The sequence below is a fragment of the Lissotriton helveticus genome, chromosome 8 (assembly GCF_964261635.1).
Source record: "Lissotriton helveticus chromosome 8, aLisHel1.1, whole genome shotgun sequence".
In the NCBI taxonomy this organism is placed as follows: domain Eukaryota; kingdom Metazoa; phylum Chordata; class Amphibia; order Caudata; family Salamandridae; genus Lissotriton; species Lissotriton helveticus.
Window position 1 is genome coordinate 126,965,345 of NC_136069.1, and position 17,139 is coordinate 126,982,483.

Genomic DNA, 17,139 nt, shown 5'->3' on the forward strand with positions numbered 1-17,139 from the left:
AAACAGATGGCACCATGGCCGATGTATTGATGAATGTTTTTCCAAAGCCGCTTACACACGTGCTTCTTTCACGGATAAGATTCAGATTGTTATGGTTGCACCAGAAAATTAATAAAATTAATATGAAATCTTTAAATTTGACAAGAGAAGGTGTACCTTAAGAGAGAGAGAGGAGAGCGAGGGAGAGAGAGAAAGACCCATGTGGTGGCTGAACTTCAAAATGTGTAACCATGTTAGGTGGAATCATCACCAACTTCCCCGATTGCCCAAACTATATGATCCTGGGCAAATAGTTTATTTCACAGATGATTCTTTTTCTTTATTATCACATATGAGTGCACTTTTAAATGCTTGAGTTCAGGAAGTGCAAGCACCTCCTATTATTGATATAAAAGACTTGTTGCTCCTTTCATAATAAGAATTTAGGCTTGTTTATACTTTACATGAGTACTGATTTGCCTCGTAGTTCACTAATGGCATTCAGTGTCATTGGGGGACTACCAATTTTATGAATGTTTGTCAAAGCAGACATATAATGGGATGTACTAAGGTGCAACACTTCCGCATGTTAAAGAAGTCCACCTTTTTGTAAATTGAAGAGCTTGAATCATATTGTTACATTGTTTTTTGCATGATATACATGCCAAATGTTTTCAAGGCTTAGCTTGTGCACGGACTCTATGAGCCAAGCCAAACCAATGGTTAGGCTTGCCCTTTTAATTTCCCTACGCACCCTCCTTCAATTGCAACTCAGGCTTAGTACCTTGGGCCATCAGAATCATTTGTAAAATGGCAAAGACTAGAAACATTGGACTCTTCTCACATGTACCTATTTGACAACTTTGCCCTCAAGGCCTCTTGTAGCAGTGACGTAGAAATGAAATGAAATTAATTAAATGGATGAAGTAGTTGCCAGGATTATCTTGGTCAGGAGGGGGCTGCTGTAATATAGCCCTGACCATAGCCCACTTCCATGAGGGGGGGACAATTCTAGATGAGATGGAAGCATTAAGCAGGTTCAAAACAGTTGGAAGGATATTATCTATAGCTGGCAGCAGGGCTCGTGGGGGTGCTGGGTCAAGTAGAGAGCCAGATTTGACCTTATACATGAGGGAGGTCAATGTGCTAGGATCAAGGAAGGGGAAGGAATCCAAGGTGACTGTAAGGGCTGCTCCAGAGCTTGTATCAGGCAACAAGGCAGGGGCGAGCTGGGGAAGAGGGAAGGAAGTGTAGATACTTTGTATTTTGTGTACAAAAAATTCTGCTAGATTGTTACATCGTGTTTGGATATCTGAGGTGTTGGGAGGTATCTGGGGGAGTTTGAGCAGAGTTTTAGCGATGTGATAAATTTCTTTAGTTGCTGAGGCAGCTGCTATAATTTTTTGTCATAAAATGCTGCCTGAGATGCTTTAATTTCCTTCTTATATAATTGTATCACTTCCCTGTACACGATTTTACTTGGGGGAGAGTAATGGATTCACCAGTTCCTCTCTAACTTCCTGCAGTTGTGTTTCAGTTCCTGTAACTTCGAAGTATACTATGGGGCAGATTTACTACTACGTTTGGCCTGAGAAGATATCAGGGGGAGTATGGTGTCAAGGGAGCTAGATATCCAGCTATTATATTCCTCATTTGCTGTTATGGGTTTGGTGTTAGAGGAGGGTGTAAAGGCATCAAGAACTAGTAGCCGGAGTTCAAGTGAGAGTTTGGACCAGTTACATTGCGTATGGGTATTTGGGGCTGATGAGGAGGGCAGATTAGAGAAATCCCACAAAAGGGGGATCAGAAAATGATATGTCCAAGGAAGCGGACGGAGCGTTCCTACTGTGAGATATGAGCAGTTACTAAATACCGGATCAAGAATGTGACCTTTTTCATGAGTAGATGTTATGTTATGTTATGTTATGTTATGCTGTTTTTTAACGTGCTCAATTACTGCCGGAGTATCCTGGCGCGATGAAGAAGAAACAGATTAACAGTCAACACTACACAGAAAAAGAAAGCTAGAAGGCCAACCGAAACAGATGAGTTTTCAGCGCTTTTTTAAAAGAACCTAAATTCAAGGTAGCGCGCAGGGATAATGGAAGCTCGTTCCAGGCCGAAGCGGCCTTCACCGCCACTGATTGCCCACCCAGCCGGGCACGCCGGAAACGAGGAACCTGCAGCAGATGCTGAGTGGCAGAGCGCACGGATCGATTGGGAGAGTAGCGACTAAATCGCTTCATCAAGTAGGCGGGTCCTTGCCCATTATTAGCTTTATGAGCCAGTGTCAGAATTTTAAAGATGATCCTTTGTGGAACTGGCAACCAATGCAAACTCAGCAAGTGATTCCTTACGCTCACCCGGCTGGAAATATTACCTAGCAATCTGGCGGTCGCGTTTTGAATCACCTGAAGACGCCTCACCATGTATGCCGGGGAGCCACTCAGCAGGGCGTTGGCATAGTCAAGGCGCGAGAGAATTAAAGCTCTCGCTACTGACTCTCTTGCTGAGGCAGGAAGATAAGGGAAAAACTTCCGAAGCGCTTTTAGGGTCCCGAAGCAGCCTCCCGTCAGCTTCTTGATATGCCCCTTGAACCGGAGGTCTTCACCGAACCAGACCCCCAAGTTCTTAGCGAGGACATTAACTGAGCAGGGCATCGGGAAACCAGCCGGCCAAAGTGATTCTCTGAAGTTAGGGGGGAATTGAACGTAGAGTAAAATTTCCGTCTTATCCTCATTACACTTCAATTGTGAGGAAGCTAGCCAATTAAAAACTGAGGATAGACAGGACTGAATCCGCTCTGTGTCTATGACCGCACTAGGCCAGGTAAATAACAACTGCGTATCATCAGCATAGGCAATGATTTTGGCCCCCAGTTGTTCGGCTAGCTCTATCAGGGGGGTCAAATAAACATTAAAAAGCAGAGGGCTCAGAGTGGAGCCCTGAGGCACCCCTGTCGTAAGAGGCTTATCCAGAGATGAAAAGGGGGGAAGCCAAACCTGCTGGGATCTAGCCGAAAGAAAAGAGCTCAGCCAGTCTAGAGCTAAGCCAGAGATCCCAATATCAGCAAGCCGAGTGAGAAGGCGTTGGTGAGGCACCGTGTCAAACGCGGCAGAGAGGTCCAATAAAATTAGAGCCGCTCTGCCGCCACTGTCCAGACACTCCCTAACCGCTTCAGAGATCTCCACCAGTGCAGACTCCGTGCTGTGTGCAGCACGGAACCCCGATTGTGCCGGGTGTAGAGCCCCTGACGATTCCACAAACTCGTTCAGCTGCCGAAATGCAATTTTTTCGCCAATTTTTGCCATTGCCGGAAGCAGTGAAATTGGCCGATAGTTGGCCAGCACGGCAGGGTCTGCTCCTGCCTTCTTGAGCAAAGGCAGGAGCATAGCCTGTTTCCACTCCGCAGGCACTATGGCTGATTTAAAGGAAAGGCCGACGATCTGCACAACTTCCTCCACCACCACTTCAGCCATACATGCCAACACCCGTGCCGGACAAGGGTCAGAAGGAGATCCTGATTTCAGGGATTTAATCACGGCCAGAGTGTCAGTAGCTGAGGGAGGTACAAGCTCCACCATCCTAGAAGATGAAAGCCCTAGAGGAGGGGAGAGATAAGGAATGCCATCCGAGATGTTACTGGAGCTAAAACTAGACTGAATAGCAGCTATTTTTTGCTCAAAGAACACGGACAGGCTCTCACACCATGCCCCCGAGGCTGGAACCATTTGCTGCTCAGCACAGAGGGAAAGGAAGCTATTAACAATCGCCAAGATCTCGCGACTGCTGTTATTAGCCCTTTCAATCCGGTTGGCAAAATATTCGCCCTTAGCTGTTTTAATGATGGCATAGTAATTTCTCTGCGCCCCACGTAAAGCTGCCTTAGCTCGAGGGCAGTAAGTTTGGCGCCAAACCCGTTCTAGCTTTTTACAGGCCAGCTTGTGAGTGCGCAGCTCGGGGGAGAACCAAGGTTTAGATGGGGTAGAGCGAACTCTGCCATTGCTCCCCCCTTTAGATGAAGCAGTCACCCCCGCTACCACCCATTCTTTGAAGTTCAGCACCGCTTTGGCAAGATCAGTGCCTAACACGGGCCTACACTCCTTCAGGGTGGCAGCCAAAGTCTCTATGTTAATTTTCTTGGCACAAATGGTTTTAGCCACCCTAGTGGTAATTTTCTGGGCTGACCACGCAAATCTGATCAGCCGATGATCCGACCACGTCAGGGCTTGAGGGGCTTCCACCTGGAGGGGGAAGTTTGAACAAATCACATCCAAAGTGTGACCCCCCGAATGCGTAGGTAGACCGACCCATTGAGAGAGATGTGCCAAATTGAAAAAATCACACAGAGCTTTACATTCCGGGAGTTCGGCTACCTCAGCATGAATATTAAAATCACCCAGCAATAAAAAATGAGGAAATCTCAGAACTCTAGGTACCATAGACTCAAGCAATGCTGCCAGAAAAGAACCTGCCGGTCCTGGAGGCCGATAGATTAACATACCACCTAAAGTGAAATGGGGGGAGAGGACCAGGGAAAAGTTCATAACTTCCCCAACTCCTAATTCCTCCGGGGGGTCAACTTGAAGAGCCCAGGAATCTTTCAAGATGATTGCCAGACCCCCCCCCCTCTTCCCAGAACTCTATCTCTCCTATATATTTTGTAACCTCGGGGGATGGCCAACTCGACATCCGGAGCACTGGCGTTATTAAGCCAGGTTTCGGTCACGAACAGAATGTCCAGAGAGCCATCAGCGAGGAGTTCAAATATATCCGCAGCGTGCTTGCTCAGTGATCGAGCATTAACCAAAGCCGCCGAGATTGAGTGGGAAGCCTTCGCAGGAAGAGATTGCTCGCTCAATGTTTTAGCACAGCTAAAGCCGCAGGTAGAGCAAGGGTTAAACATAATACAGTTCCCCACCCCCCCTCCTGAGCCACGACAGCTCACGGGACGCAGAGAGCACAACTGCTCGCGAGTATAGGAGATACCAGCATTGTCGAAGATTTGAGACTGTAGGGCAGCGAGTCCTGCGTCCGCCACGGCCGAGGCGCGGATGGGCACAGACGGGCTGACCTTTGGCTTACCTTCGGCGCGCCTAAGGCGCGCCCGCCACGCGCGACCGCTGCGCGTCAGAAAGGGCATGATGTTTTTATAGGAGCACGTCCCTCCCCCAGCTAGACCGCTGCCACAGGTTCAGCCGGGGAGAGGACTACTAGCAAGATGGCCGCCCGCCCTCCACACAAACGGCACAACAGCGGCGGTGGATGGGGGCAGGGAAGGCTCACCTCACCCCACAGAAGATATCAAGGTAGGTCGAAACACCCCCCAAATGATTTAGATCGATTTTTAGAGGACCGCCGCAGAAAATACACGGACTCGAGAGGCGAGTCTAAAATGTGCAAAGTAGTACAAACATATACAGAAATATAACATTTCAATCAGCGAGTTTAAAATATTAAAAGTTGCAGGAGTATGGCCACAAAGCTAAGCGGGTCAGCATGGGAGCTGCCACCAACCCACTCTCACCGCCAAGAACTTTATCAGCAGCTGTTCTTATAGGAGCACGTCCCTCCCCCAGCTAGACCGCTGCCACAGGTTCATTCGGGGAGAGGACTACTAGCAAGATGGCCGCCCGCCCTCCACACAAACGGCACAACAGCCGCGGTGGACCGGGGCAGGGAAGGCTCACCTCACCCCACAGAAGATATCAGGTAGGTCGAAACACCCCCCAAATGATTTAGATCGATTTTTAGAGGACCGCCGCAGAAAATACACGGACTCGAGAGGCGAGTCTAAAATGTGCAAAGTAGTACAAACATATACAGAAATATAACAGTTCAATCAGCGAGTTTAAAATATTAAAAGTTGCAGGAGTATGGCCACAGAGCTAAGCGGGTCAGCATGGGAGATGCCACCAACCCACTCTCACCGCCAAGAACTTTATCAGCAGCTGTTCTTATAGGAGCACGTCCCTCTCCCAGCTAGACCGCTGCCACAGGTTCAGCCGGGGAGAGGACTACTAGCAAGATGGCCGCCCGCCCTCCACACAAACGGCACAACAGCCGCGGTGGACCGGGGCAGGGAAGGCTCACCTCACCACACAGAAGATATCAGGTAGGTCGAAACACCCCCCAAATGATTTAGATCGATTTTTAGAGGACCGCCGCAGAAAATACACGGACTCGAGAGGCGAGTCTAAAATGTGCAAAGTAGTACAAACATATACAGAAATATAACAGTTCAATCAGCGAGTTTAAAATATTAAAAGTTGCAGGAGTGTGGCCACAAAGCTAAGCGGGTCAGCATGGGAGCTGCCACCAACCCACTCTCACAGATTCAAGTATTAGCTGTTTAAACTGTAGTGCCTCCAAGTTCACCATTAGTTGCCTGGTATTATAGTGGGAAGGATTATCCAAATGTATGTTGAGGTCTCCTAGGATTGAAAAATTGGCTGGCATGGAGGCTAAGTTGGCGTGATAGATGGAAGGGCGCTTTGAAACTGTCCGAGAGCCCCCAGAGGACGATTGATAAGAATCCCGGAGAAGGTGTTTGTGTGGGGAAACTCAATTGCAAAAGAGAGACTTTCACAGTCAAGTACTAGATTGGGGGAGAAGCGACAGTTAAAGGAGTCTTTAAGAATTATTGCGATACCTCCACCTCCACCTCCAAGAAGAGGGCCTGCAGTGAATATACATATAATATAAGTGATCCCATGGGAAGGAAATCGCGCCATTGTGTGGTACTTGAACATAGTCATGAGTTCCTAGAGACAACTACCAGGCCTAGGTAGGAATGGGTAGGGACATAGCTGGAGAGGGGGTGTGATACCCCTGAAAAATGCATTCATAATTTGGTAGTTGCCTCTGGGGGCCCCTATTCGGGTCTGCTATGTATATGTGGATATTTCTGCTCATTATCATTTTGATAAGAGCCTTTCAAGTTATTCATCTTTTGTAGCAGGATCTGAAATAAGCATAGTGACTGGGTTATCCAAAAAAATATATATCTGCACCCATAGATGTACTCTTTGATTGGATCCCAGTCACTACTTTCTAGAAATTGCAAATATTGGCAGTAGTAGGCTTGGAAAACTGTGCCACTATGGTGTTGAGATTAATGCTTCCATATACCCTAAACAGTAGCAATCGCTAGGGATAGCAATCTATCCCATTGATTGTTGCCCATTCTGCCACCCTAGAAAGAGGATCCCACCTAATGTAGATCAGCACTGACCCTGTTCCTCATTGAAATAGCTCATCCCAAACCTTGGTCATGTCATCCCTTCATCCTGCAGCCTACAGCTAATATAGTTAGTTGATTTGATATTCATACCCCCTGATTCTCACTGGCAAAGCAACACATCTGGGTAGTAGAGGATCAAATTATGCAGCATTTATGACTAAATAATGCGGCAAAATGCAGCACATTTTGTACTAGCATTATTTAAGTATTTGGTCATTTTTACACATAGCAACACTGTCTGGGCACAAATATCTCCCTATTAGGGCACAAGTTTAACACCCAAATACGGCAATTACTAGTTAAAAGATGACTAATCAATCTGTCCAAACGGCTTTCCATTGCGCAGGGACATATGTCACCATATATATTTAGTAGCTTTTGATCCGTTTGAGAAACAAACAATTTTTTTGTTAAATAATTAACAGAATATGCAACAGATGATGGATTATGTGTCAAATACAGCAAATGCATAATTATTAAGTCTGGGCGGTAAACTCTGCTCCACTTACGGAGTTTTCTGAGTTTTTCGCACTTGGCAGTACGCGGAGCTTGCGGAGTTCTGAAAAGTTTTCTTCCTTGCTCGCACTCATCAACTTCAAGTTGGCGAGCCAAATCAAGACAAGCCTACCTCCCAGTGATATTTTTCCTTATTAGTACTCTTTATCGTCAGGTTGGCGAGCGCGAGCCAGGGAAATAAATCGGCATGCAAGATTTCTCAACGCTGGTGGTCCGATTTATCAATGCGAGTGGCCACGTATGCTCGTGACCGTTTGCATTGGGAAAGCGTCTGTTTGCATTAAAAAATCTGCCGCTCGCGTAGAAGATCTATTTGAGCGGCAGAAAGGAAGCAGGGCCACTTGCACCTGCTTGCCATGTGCATGGTACCATTCGTGATAATTTCGCAGTGCGGACAAACACCCGGCATTGAAAGTTATTGTGAACAGCATTTTTTCTAACCTACTCTTCTGCTTGCGGAGCTTCGCGTAACTCAGCATAGTTTTTTTGCACTTCGCGTATCTTCACGAACTCCGCTCAGGCTTAATAATTATGCAGTTGAAATGTTGCAGCTGCAAAATTACATAATTCTAGCAGCAATGCATATAAGAAATAATGAATTAAGTTGTGCAGATGGCACAGTGTTCAGTGAAATAAAATGGAGCATTGTGTAAACATAATATAAATCCACAGAACAATGTAGTAAATCTAGTCCCTATGTTTAAAATGTGCAAAATTGGGCAGTAATTCTGTTAGCGTCCATCCTGGTTTATTTTCATGGCCATAGGAATTATGTGTCAGGAGAGGGCCGAAACATGTAACATGGTTAACTAAATAATGTTGCAGTAAAAGACAAATTACGCGGCGTACTGGGGCACATTTTGTGATGGTATTAAATATGTTTTCATTTTTTTCATTTGTTAACACTGTCAGGGCAAATACAGCAGTGAGCAGCAGAAAGGTCACCAGTCAACCCTTGTAAATGGCCTTTCTCTGCGTGGCAACACGTGCTGCTGGGACTTTAGTAACTTTTGAGTAAATTGAGTTAGAAACAAAAAAACATTTTGAAACAATCTGCAAACTATGCAGTAGGTAAATGATTATGTGGCAAATCCATAATCATGCCAAAAATTCCACATTATCGCATAATTCCAGTGGCTTCGCTCATTTTTTAATCAAATAGTTTAGAGTTTGGTGTACTAACTCGGTACAATAACATCATGTGCGTACAAAATAATAGTGCTGGAATCACACCTGAAATATTATTCCATTAAAACAGTTCCAAAGTTACATATGAAGAGGTGAAGACAGTGGAGCAAATGACCATACTATACTAAACAACAATTAGAAGACAGGAGGAAAAGGAAAGATTAAGAGAAGTGACAGTGAAACAGGAGTCGCTGCTGTATGATCCATTCCTAGAGGGGTATATTCCAGAAGGGCAACTACAGGGGACCCTTTTGATGCACTGGCATCATACACCGCATAATTATACATGCGCTGATAAAGACCATGCCTATGCCTATGCATGTGGAATTATTTTGTAATTTGAAAATTGTGTGCCCTTGAAAGCTCCCTCATGTCAACGAGCACTGCAAACGGCACAAAGAATGTCTTGTAGAAATTATCTCTTCAGTTGTAGATGTGTGCCAAAATAATCCCCTGCGTGTATACAACCTCCGGCCTAGCCTTTTACCTGACATACTTTGGGGCAGATTTATGTTGCCTGACGCATCTCTGCAGATCGGCAAAGATGCGCCAGGAAAGATACGGCACACAAGTTTATCCTTGCGCCACCCATGATGCGCCGCATTACAAGGCGGCGCACCATGGCGCAGGAATAAACAGATGCGTGCCGTATCGAGGGCGTGAAGTTGGCACAGTGCTGAAGTTGTGCTGCGTGCGGCACGCAACTCCCGCACTATTCCAACTTGCCCTATCTCTAACGTGGTGCGTCAAGCCTTACGCCTGCTTCAAGCAGGCGCAGGGTTTTGACGCATAAGCGTTGGGAAAGTGACTCAGTGAAATCTTGTAGATTTCACTGAGTCACTTTTCAGAGGCGTTCTTGCGACGGAAAGCCCCCGCTGCGTGGAAACGCCCACATGAAACCTGACGCAGGTTTCATGTGGTGCAGAGCCTTACACCATGACGCATCACCATAGATGGGTCACGATGTAAGTATGTCGCAACGTGGCGCAGGGTTTACGCCGCCGCTGCGTCACAGAAGTGACGCAACGGCAGCGCAAAAGTGCCACAAGTCCGACATAAATCTGCCCCCTAGGTATGCTGGGGTCTGAAGGCCCATATTTATGATAGTGAAGAAGGAATCCAGAATGGTTAATGCTCATGACACGGACATGATTGAGAATGCAACCAGCAGACAAACTGGTTTAAAACCTCTGAGTAATGGCATCGTGTTAACGAGATGCAATGACAGGGATTCTGCCTCACCTGGGTGGCTGATTAAATGGAGGTTACCTTTGAACAATGGAAACAATATGCAGCACTCCTTCAGGCTGTGCCCTTGAGTCTAGTGCCACAGAGGCTGCACAGCTGTCCCCTGCTCCTCTCACTTCCTGACCTCAGTGCAGCAGCTGTGTCTCTGAGTCATTCCTCCAGATGCACCTCCCGGGCAGGTTTCTATGTCATGTTATCATTGATCCATTCCCTGACCTTGGGCCTAATGACAGTTCACTGAGATAAGAGCTGGTGATTCTGTTTAGACAGTCAGCATCTATAATAGGAATCAGAGGTCAGCATCTGGACAGAATATTGCATGTCTGCTGCTTTGAAATTTGCATTTGTTGGAGGTATTCTTTTGTTCCACACCAGTTGCAAAATGGCAATCAGAGTGGGTGTGGATATCTTTGAAGAGCGTCTGCATCAGGCACCTTAACCTGGCCTTCGGTTCATCTTTCAGCACCAGTTCTTTTTAAACAAACATTAATGAGCTAGCTTTACCCCGGAGGTAGTAAGACAAGGGAGAACAATGTCGTGTGGGGCATTGTGGGACTTGGGAAAGCCTCCCCACCTTTGCTCAGGGTCTGTTGGGGTGACAGGCATGGACATATTCACACAGGGGCCCTATGCTCTCATCATTGACTGAAAAGATGCTGGAGAGGGCAGAGGAAAGCAGGAACACATTGGGAAGCATACAACAAAAAGAAAAGTTAGAAGAGTCAGAGAAATCAGCAAATAACCCTGGGTGAGGGGAGGGAGGATGTTCAATGGTATAGAAGGGGTTAATAACTCCACAGACAGGAGGCCTGAGCCAGGGCTCCTGAACTGGCGATAATATAAAGGTTTCCCGCAAGCAGTTGAGTGACAGAGATACAATGATGGAGATAGAACTGTGGAAACATGAGCAGAGGAAGCACCTGCCCACGCACTCCCTGAGTGTCCAATTGTTTCTGCTCTTGCACCAGGTTGTGTTCTGCATGGATTATGCTAGGGAAGGTCACGTATATGCCTCATGCATATACATTAGAGGACAGGCTGTGCAATAATGCACCACGCATCAATGTCTTAAACATTTTCAAACCCTGTCTGTCGATGGGTGACCTTTTGATTTTGCTTAGTTTACAAAAAACTATCTCAGTGATAAGGATTCAAATGGCACTTAACAGCCCCCTATTTTGGAAGATATTCCTTTAAGAATGACTTTTTTGGTCTATTTCCAGTGCATATATGTTGCACGTATATACATGCATAACATTGTTTGGTGTACTGTGAATTGGTGAACAGCAGTTACAGCACCCTGGGAGGGCAACTGTGTTTTTCTTGTACATTTTACTTCCTTTAACCTGGCCTCCTCTCCACCCTGATGAAGGACTGATACAAACATTAATTAACAAGGTCTGTGCTTGGTCTTGAAGACCTTCGCTGATATGAGAACACTGCACGTTAAGGTGACACATTCTTGTCACAGTGATTTAATCAACCAATTTACAATGTATTTAATATCGTACAGGCTTATTAAGGATCTCAAAGTGCCTGACAAACAAAATACACAACCTACCCAATTAGATTGGCTTTCAATGTCACCTTTCAAGGAAGAGAGCCTGAATTGTTCCAGATGAGCTTCTGAACTTACAAAACATGATAAACAAAAGGTTTTCTTTGGCCCTTACAGGGCATGAACAATTAGAAATTATTTGTTCTTTTAATATGTTTGGTTTAAAAATGCATCTCAATGTGGATGCATGCGTTTGGGACCTTGCTCTTTCCTATAGTATCCTTGAACTATGTCAGAAGCAGTTGCATGAAAATTACATTGCATGAAAAATCATGAATAAAAAAAAATAATTTAGAGTATTTTTTTAAGCCAAGGATGATTGTAAAAGAGACAACTCCAGAATACCTCTCCTTCTTAGGAATAGAGGACTGTCTTATCTACTCATCAGTGCTGCAGAAGGTACAATCTTTACATTATAGCATATTTCACTTTTTTTTTTTTGGCCAGAGCACAGATGTACACTGGGTAACTGTGTTTTATCAGTTTCAATGTGTAGACATAAAGATTCTTGGTAAGTATGGATTATTGATATATGGTGCGTTAACCATTTCTCATTGCCAATCATCCACATGGGTCAGTGCTTAATTTGAGCCGGTGGTTTCCGGTGCTCGGCACGATGACAGGCTGCCACATGGCGGCGCTGTCGGTGTATTTTAGAGATTAGCCTATCAACAGCTGTTTATTAATTCTATATGCATTAAAGTGATACATTCCTGACATCTAAACCATTCTTATAGATATGGGAGCCTAGAATAATCTGAATAATCCCACTTGTAGGACTGCTGTGGTTGGTATTTGCATAAGTATTGTCGTTGGCAGCGCTGGCAAGGCAGTGGGTGCTTAAAGCTGCAGTGGGTAAACTGGCGAGGGCCCTGGCACATATTTTATGACAAAATAAGCATTGCATTGCGTTGTGGTCGTGCCCATCCGGTGTGTTGTTAGAATTGACAGGACGCATGACAGGAAGTATTAATTATCATTTAAACTCCTTTGGGGTGGGCAGTGATACGCCAAACCTGCTTATGCCGAGCCCTTCTCAGGGAAGGAAATGTTAGCAGCCCTTACAGATTGTCGGCACTGTTGGAGAGAGGCTATGCATATGTGGGGAATGCACTATGTGGCAGAGGACCTTCGAAGGAATATGTATTTACCCAGCAGGCCATGAGCTCCCACATAGTCTTGAGAAAAGGTTAGACCTGTTGTTGGACTTGTCCTACCTCAGCAGGGTCAAACCCAGACTTTTTGCATTCACCCCTCCTACATTAGCTAAATTTGTTTTTGTTGGTTTTAGGACTCTGTGCACTTTTCCACTGATATCCAGTGCTAAAATGCTTGTTCTCAATCACTGAAACATGGTAAATTTGGCTTACATCTAATTGGGATATTTAATGTACTTACAGGTTCCTAGTAGAGAGGTATACCATATACCCAGGGCCTGTAAATTAAATGCTACTAGTGGGTCCGAAGCAGATATTGTAGCAGCCACATTACTAGGCCCTCAAAACATGTCCCAGGTCTGCCATTGCAGCCTGAAAATAGTTTTATACTGCCAATATGACTTGAAAAAATAAACCCCTTGTCAATACTTAAACTTCCCTTTTATTACATATAGGTCACCCCTTAGGTAGGCCCTAGGAAGCCCAAAGGGCAGAATGCGTTGTAATTTCAAAGGTTAGACCAGCTGCAGTGCCTCCTAAAGAACTTTGGGCATTGACCTCTTATATTTGTGCCGTCTCGTCCCATTTGTGGCCCCCCACCCCCATTAGCAAATGTAAAAAAACACTATAATGCTTTTTTCCTGGCCATGGCAGTGAGTCTTTTTTTGCCACGGGCTAGTTGCTTTGATTTCTAAGGAAGGTGAGAGGGGCTTATTGTCAGTCACTGTTTCAGAGGAAACATGTGCACACTAGACAGTATGCACTAGTTACTCACTCTTTGTCAGTGCGCATATTGGTGTCATGATTGCTGGTCACGCACGCCCGGCTAATTACAAAAAGGGCCGGTCCCCTCTAGCGCGCATGCGCGGGAACCGGCAGGCGAGTTTAAAACCTCTCTAATTCCAAGCGGAGATGCTTCGCGTTCCAGCTTCGGGAGAGTAATCCTCTTCCAGCTCACCTACCGTCTCTTCCGGGTTGTCGTCCGTCCTGCGTCGGTGTCCACCTCTGTCGAGTCAGTGTCTCCGGGACCGTAGTTCTTTTCCTTTCTGTTCTTGGCAGCTCTCTTGATCCCAGGCACGCTGGCTACATGCTCCAACCTCCCAGAGATATCTTATCTGCAGAAAAGATACAAGGAGAAAGAAAAGCTGCATTATTCTTTTATGGTAACAGAATATATTTTGATTCTTTATGTTACTTATCTGATGTGGGCTCCTTGTTTATGGAGGTCTGCTCTGCTCTTGTTGATGATAACCACATGACAATTCCTGAAAGATAAGGAATATTGTTAGGTCTGCCTGAAGTTATGGTGGATGTTATAAAGTGTGCCATATAGCATCACAAAAAGCCTCATGTTTTTTTATGTTGGATTCCCTTATTCATTCATCAGATATTGTTAAGTGGGTTTCAGTATAGTTTGCCTTGAACTTAAATATTTTCCTATTCATTACTCTTAATTTTGAACACTTTATTTCTCATACTTTCTTTTTCCCTTTCTAGATATAAACACCCCTTCACTCACACCAATTACCAGAATTTCACAGAAGAGAATTATTCAAGTAGTTCCAAACATGCATAGAGAAGCCTAGATTTTGAGATTAGATATTTCCAGCATGCTTACCTCTTTTCTGTCCTTTTATTTAACAGAGATCTTTCTTGGCTGACTGATACTGTTCCAGAGTGGGGTGCGCCTTGGGACCTTTTGTTTTCCTCCTTGTTTTCTTCCTTCTTCCCCTGGTTACTGTTGGTACTTTGACTAAGTTGGGTACAATAGGTGACCAGGAGAGGCTGAGGACTTTTCATCATTTGCATGACATTCCTGCGGAAATGTGAGTAGGGATTGGATGGCAGCCTGGCTGCGGCCGGAGGCCTCCCTGACATGCTCACTTAGTGAGCCAGGGGAATAACTACTGCAGCCCCCCGGCCTCCTTATGAGCAGTGCCTTCATCTGCCCAAGCCAATCATGACTAAGCTCTCACACTGTGTTGATAACATACAAGCAAGAGAGGATTGTCTGGATTAGCTCACAGAGTCTCTGGAAGTTAGTAGGCCTCTATGAGACAGCGCAGGGGTGGGAAGTTTCACCGGAACTCACGCATAACCAATCAGTGCATGACATTGCTATATAGCAATGCAATGATTGGCCTCTGCTGTTGCTGGGGCGTGCTCTTGTCTCTCTTCAGCACACCTCATTGTATTTGGAGTGCACACTGTCACTGTAGTCACAGCACGCACAGCAGTGGGCACATGACCAGGAAGCAAAGCCGAGAAGTGTCAGAGAGAGAGGTATACTCTTTCTTTCTGGCCTCCTCTCCTCCCCAGAGTGGTCACCTCTCACTCACGCACCGCATGCCCGGCTCAAGGCAGCAGGTTTTGGGGACACAGTGCCTATTTACAAGCCCATTGCACCACCGGCGCATTACTTAGATTGACGTACCAGCTTCCCCATATTTGCAAGTCCATATAAAGTCCCCCTGCGTGACTTTTCATGGCCTTGAAAATTTGTTTCCCTTTCATGCATAACTCTGCGTGAAAGGGGCGTTCCATGGGTGTTGCTGTGGGTGCTCCATGCAACATCCATGGAACTTGCCGCATACCCAGAGTTACAACATTTTGTAAAGCTGGGAATGTGTCAGAATCCTATGCCTCCCTAGGGGAGGCGTACGGAGGTGCAATGAGGAAAAATACTTTCATTTCGCCTTAAAGATTGTTTTTGCTCAGTGAGCTATGCCTTCCTGCACAAAAAGAAGCATCCTCTCAGGTTAGGCACCCTTGCAAAATGAAGCGAGGGTGTCTGGGCTGGCACATGGCTGCTGTTTGTGTGCCGGCACAGGGAAGAAGGACAGGAATGCACTGTATCTTCTATGGCACATTCCTGCCCTTTCATTTTGACGCAGAACAGCAGGAAGGCTTGCTATGCTGCAATGCATCAAAATATTATAAATGATGCCCTGTGTTTCTTCTGCATCATGCTGCTGCCTCAGTTTAGTTCAGTTATGTGCATTCAGCTTACGTTACATTTCTTCACTGTGATCTATCATGATATCTATTATATGCCCTGGCCCCTGGTGTCTTGGTTTGATTCAATTGACTAGTTGGACTGTGCATCAAATGCATTACATTTCTTCTCCAGAGTCCAAATTAGTTTAAAAGCCATCATGAGCCCATTGTTTATGGCCTGACAAATAGATGGTGGGATGGGTTAAACAGCTTCTTCATCCCCTCCTAAATGCATGCAATACATTAAGGGGATTTGCCAGGGCATGAACATTGTTTCCAGTCTGACAAATCACAATAACTTGTAATTTCTCAGCAGATTTAATTTGTAAAGGTATATCAATGACCTACTTTATCAATCGATTTATTAACCTTCTTGCTTGCTCAGTTATGCTTGAAAACGCCTCATCTACCCACTACTTGTTCCAAATTCTCTTGGGAGGAGAACCCCCCCAAACTCCTCTTACGATCGTCAAGCTCGCTCGCTGCACTCACCGCTATGCACTTCCCCTGAACTTTTATGCATCTCCACTTTCAAGTCTCACAAGCCACTACTGGGTTAGACTTTTACTTTTTAGTTTTACATGCCCTGTTATTGAAAAACTCCTAAATTCAGTTTTCACTACTGTGAGGGCTAGCTCTCCCATAGGATAACTGTTGGTTGTCTTATTACAATTAAGCGATAATATAGTGCTGAACATACCATACGGAGGGGGCCTGGACCGCCTGTTGCGCTTTCCCTGCAATGCACTTCTCGATAAGTGTTTTGTTCCGAACTCCGGGACTTCATTGCTGAGTATTTTATATTGTACACTGGATCCATTTTCACACAGGCGATGCTGCGGGAGGCCTTCAAGGCTTAAATACGCAGGGTCTATATGTCCAAGCATGCTTGGGTGTTGTTGGCTTACTTGTCGGCTCACAACGGCCGCGACAATGTTGTTTCTACATCTGGTCCATCATCACAGGTTCACAGCACCCTCTGTTTCACCACTGCCACCCTCTGATACACTCATGCCACCCTCTGGTACATCACTGCCACCCTCTGGTTGGTTTATCACTGTAGATTATGGGGGTGAAAAAAAGCAAGCACACCTGCCCTGCTTCAACTGACATGAATTAATTTGGGGTTGATTAATGTGTCACTGAATTTAAACCTCCAGTCTGGCTGGCACCTGCTTCCTTATCTGTAATTGGCTTTCTGTTGCAGTGCAATTTATTTTCACAGGACCTTTGTGGCCTATAGTTGCAAGTAG